At 38.3% G+C, this 5,363-nt stretch overlaps 1 long non-coding RNA gene across 1 annotated transcript; it reads right to left on the bottom strand.

The window, feature by feature from the left end:
* Positions 1-2,231: 2,231 nt before the first annotated feature.
* On the bottom strand, positions 2,232-4,532 carry lncRNA:CR44377 (long non-coding RNA:CR44377). Its single transcript, NR_124585.1, has one exon. It is a non-coding gene; the product is annotated as a long non-coding RNA:CR44377 (long non-coding RNA).
* Between the last annotated feature and the right edge of the window lie 831 nt (positions 4,533-5,363).

Genomic DNA, 5,363 nt, shown 5'->3' with positions numbered 1-5,363 from the left:
CGATTATGGCCAGGTCTTTTGCTTTTATCAAAGTGAAAAACTCAACACGGAGAGAGCGTAGGAGAGTGTTGCAGCAGCGCGTTGGCAACATGTTGCTGGCAACAAACTGTTGAATTGTTTTTCTTTTTCGCCAGAGATTTCCTGGGCTTTTTCTTCTCTCATGTGTTATTTCGTCCGGGCAAAAAAAAAAAAAAATGCGAGAAAAATACGCAGAATATAGGCTTTGTTTTCTGTGATATGGCTAATTCCGAGTAAACTTTGCGCCAGCACTTGCAGTTATCTACAAAATATCATAAACATACATATGAAAATGATTTCCGCCAATGTCGAAACTGCTATGTTTTCCCTCTCCGTTTTGTGGGTGGCTATGGGTGGTGGTGCGCTTAATTGTAGTCCCCCCAGGGCCTTTTGACTTTCAATGTTTTATCTGCATGCCATATTATAATTCACTAGAAACGAGCTTCCTTCGGCTGCCCTTCGGGCGCAGTGCGTATGTGTGGGTTTTCCTTTTCCCATTTTCCTCGCCCAGGCAATGTCAAGTGTTACTCATGAATGGCCGCCGAGCTTTTCCACATTTTCCCGCCCCCAATCCACCTGGCTTCTGCTCGCGTGCGGCTCATTCATTATTCATCTTTTACTTTTTACTTTCTGCCTTTTTCTTCGTGTTCTATTATACACATGTATGTTTTGTGTGAGACTACAATTGTGCAAGGATTTATGTCTAAACCTTTAAAGTTAATTGTTATGACTCTAGAAAAGGTTTCCATTTTGACCGAAACGAAAACTAAAAGTGTTTATTAATCATACGCCCCATGAACGCCATTGTGTGTGCCTGTTCCCTAATCTTTGGGTCATATCAAAGGGACGGACCTGTGTCCATTATGCAATTGCCACTGGTTCTCGAGTGGCAGCTCACTGACTTTGTGACTTAAAGCTTAAAGGTAAAACAGAAGGTTCAGTTTAAGCCTGACCGAGTTATTATGGATTAACATGAAAAGTTGTCTTTCATTCTTACTTGTTGAATGTAGCCAAAGAGGAAATACCTAACTTTTCTATGACTTAATATGGTTTAATCTTAAGAAACAGGCATGATATTATTTACATTTTTATTTTTGTTATTTAGTCACAAGTTTTAGCTTAACCATTTCTTTCTGTGTGGCATTCGGTTTAACCTGTGCCAAAACTCCCATTCGTTCTATTTCAATCTTGTAAAAGAACTTGACTCCCACGAACATATGTGATCTGTAAACTTTACCTCCTAAATTACAAGATGTTGTAAACGGAGGAAAACAATCTGCGAAACCGCGACAGCAATCCCATAAGAAATCGCTGTGAAATCCCAGCATTAACAACTCGGCTCATGAGAGTTGGCCATAAATTTTCGCCACTAATGCGCCGCTTATCACTCAACTAAAGAAGGCTAAGAGGATTTTGTGCTGACTTTGGGCTTACAGGGAAAATCGAAAACAAAGGAAATCATGTGTTTGTATATTTCGTACAATTAAAATAATTAAAAACCAAATAAATGTGCGCATGGAACAGCAGCCACAAAAAATCAAAAATAGATTTTAAATAAGTGCCTTAAGCATGTGCACAGCTTAGTTTTTTTTTTTTTGTTCGGGCAAAAAACTTTGTTTACATAGCTTAATTGAAAGTATTTTTCTGCTTCACAGACATATTTTTTTTTTTTGGCTTTCGTGTTTTTATCGGTTTGTTTTTATTATACATAAAGTAAAGCACATTTTCAATATTGAAAATGTGTAAATTTGTTAATGGGATTTTGTGGGGCAGCATGAATAAAACATTTACCGAATAATATGTAAAAACGAAATAAAAGAACTCCAAAAATTTGCCATGCAAATGTTTATACACCAAAAACGGAGAATGGGGATTCATCGTGGCATTGGTAATGGTTACCACTTCAAATGCAGCCACAGACCGGCTCAAATAAATTTTCAAAATTTATCATGCCCCACACACACATCCATACGTTAGCCCCCCCGAAAAAAAAAGCAAATATTTGGAGCGGAGATAAAAAAAAAATTGGGTTTTTTTTAGTTGGGGTGGTTTGAAGAGTGATTTCCCTTTTGAGGCCTTAAATATATTGACATATTCTTTTGTTTTTGATTTTTAGAAGGAAAATTGGGAAGTTTTTATTTCGGGAACACTTCTTTGATTGCGATGAAAAACTTTTTATGCAGGCACAATACAATCCCCGGCCAATATTCTTTCAGTAGTCTGGCTTTGTTTTTTTTACCCTAACCATGAGTATTTGAATTATGAAATATATTTCAAGCATTGAACTCTAAATTTGAATATATTCGTAGTTTATTATATATTTATTATTATCTTATTTTATAATCTTATTTTGTACTCTATTAATAATATATATATACCACAACAAACTTTACTTTAATAGGAAGAGCGTCCCCTAATTCGGTGGGTATTAAAAGGAGCTGTTCCTTCATCTGCCCCAATTCTTTTGTATTCAGTACGCCGTCTTATCAGCATCGGGAAAGCGTATTATATAACATAGTGTGGGAGGCAAACAGAAGATTGTGCGACAGCCGGCCCAAAGCTTTATTTATTTCTGTTTACATTGCATTAAACAGCTTGCAATCAAAAGGAGAAAAAGCGACACAATCACTAAAATCAAATTCAGCTTAATTAATTCAAAGTGCAAACAACTAGGAAAAGTCGGTAGATTGAATACATAGAAGGGATGAGTAATAGGCAAATCGTGATATCCGACCAAATTACCTTGGACCCTCGATGGGATTAGACAGATTGTGGATGTGCCACGCCCCTAATTGGAGTTTCAAGTGGTTCGTGAGCCGACTTAGTCGCTGCTTAAGTTAATTGCTTTGCCTTAATTAGTTGTCTTTTGTGTGGATGTGCCTGTGTGGGCGGGCGGCACATAATTATAAATTAATGCAATTGACAGGCAGCACAATGAACAAAGTGATTGCGAATGTACTTTGAAATTGAAACGAATTCGCCGGACAGTTTTGGCATTTCGTAATTGAACGCATTCGACGCGCAATGAGCCGCCGGAAAAGCGGGCATGAATCACAACATTTTCCGAAATTCACCCACTCGCGAAAATGTCTGCCAATTTTTAGGCGCAAAGTGTGTGACTGTGTTGGGGATCCATTTCCTTTTTTTTTGGGGGGGGCCATGCATGTGTTGACATCTGCAATTGGCTGCGGGCTGACATTTAACGCTGCACGCAATCGATGGATTTCACCCTTACACTCACCACCCAGTTTTTTTCCACTTTCCCTCCTGCGGGATTTCCCTCTTTGCTGCGGAAATTTTTGTCGTATTTTCGGTAGCTGTTTGTTATTGTTCTTGTCCCCCAGCGATGATTGAGTGAGTGCTTTAGTCGATCGTAAATGTTGCAAGTGGCACATGCAAATATGTTGCAATTTGCCACTGGATTTGGGTATGTTGTACATATCCACATATGTCCCTTTGTTCAGTTTGGGTTGCAGTTGGGCAGTGTTCATTCCGTTGGGCTTAATCGACAGGAAAATCAGTACATAAAAAATTGTGCTGTGGAAAAACTGGGAAAGTGAAATGAATTACTATGCTGTATCGACAGGGAAAAGTCACATGTATGCATAACAATGCAGCAATGATTGGTTTGGGGTTTGTAAAAGGACTCCTAAGGGATAAATTACAAGGAGATTAATGTTATTGAGTGTCATTTTCGGCTTACTGTAAGTAAATAATGTTTCATATTAGACAATTTACGAAAATGTTTCCTATCACTCAGATATGCGACGCACTGAAGTAGGTTTTTTTACCTCTGATTTCGGGAAGAGCTTCGTAATTGAATCATGTCTATCCCTTTAGCTGCTTCTATTCATTTCAGATTCTTCGAATCCAAATCACAATTACAATGGGGAGCATAAGCTCTCTCTCAAATTACCATCAAGCTCCCAGACATTCGACATTGATCCATTTCCCTTGTTGGTTCCTCTGCTTTTCCTTTCACTGTTTCCTCTACTTTTGCTGGAATTTCCCTTCTCAGTTTCCCAGCATTTCACAGCTTTCCCTCTTTTATCATGGTTTTTTTTTGTGTGGTTTTTGGCACTGTGGAGCCATTTGGTTTGTGCCAATTGCTGCAGGCTTTTTCATGCCTCATCCCTTTTTTCTGGCTTATTTTCACATTCAGCTTGCGGATTGATTTTACATTTGTAATTGCAGTATAATTTTAATGGTCTATAAAGTTTTTCGGTCTGACTTTAATTAGAGATGGCAGGAAATTAATGTTTTGCTCGTACTAAAACTTTCATTTTTCCTAATTATGATAGATTCTAAACATTTGATGATTTCGTTAAGTTCTAGAAAACACATTTTAATATTTTAAAAATATAATATGAATTTCCATTACTTTGATTATCATAACTAATTAATTTTTCTGTAGTTTGCAAATGGCTGTACATTTTATGAGCAATATTAAAGCAAACAAAGCACTTAAAGAAGATCCTTTAATACCATGTGAAAACAGGTTAGCTTACTCGGGTTCACCACATTAAGAATGGCCAACAAAAGGCTAGCGGTTACAATGTATACTGAGAGCCTGAGATCCGGCACTTTTTCGCTTATTGAGTTGATTTAAGGCTGGATTACACTGATTTCATTTCGACAGAAAGTCAAATGAAATGTTGCTTCGTTAACTTTGGATAGACGAAGCAAATTTCCTTTTTACCCCGCCCAGCGCATGACTCAAAACAAACTGCAGCTCATTATCACGCCCCTCTCGTGTGTGCCACGCCCTCTGCCACCCGTGACGCCTCCTATTTTCAATGTGGCTGCCCGGGTTGCATGCTTCGTTTTGGTAAATTGCTGGCACTTAATATGCCATGAGAGCCAAATAAAATTGGCAGTAAGAACGCAGCAGCAACAGTTGAAGGATTAATTCAATAAGAATAAATAAGCAAAATAAGAAAAATTAGTATGCTCTTGGAAATTGTGTCCTTCGCACGTATTTATCCAGCAAATTTGTGCAACTTAAAGCGATGCCACCACGTCGTATGCGTAATATCCGCGTAAAGTGTAATTTGGCAGCTCGTATGCGAATTTACCGTCGCCCTAGTTGGTTTCTCATCATCACATGCACGTGTGCCAGGATGTTGGATCCTAAATATTTATGCCAACGCTCAAGGAGTCCTGATAATGCCGATGTTCCTGTGGCTGCCACAAGATTCTTACTTAAATATTTACAGACAGTAAGTTAGCAAGAGTGTGTGTGCATGAAAGCGCCAACTTCTGCATTGCATTTTGAAGGGCTTCTGCATAATTATTCAATTTTTTGCGGTTACAAAGTTTCCGATAATTTACAAGTTCGCAGGCAA

This window comes from Drosophila melanogaster, chromosome 2R (assembly GCF_000001215.4).
Source record: "Drosophila melanogaster chromosome 2R".
Lineage (NCBI taxonomy): Eukaryota > Metazoa > Arthropoda > Insecta > Diptera > Drosophilidae > Drosophila > Drosophila melanogaster.
This window is presented reverse-complemented; position numbering and strand designations above follow the sequence as displayed.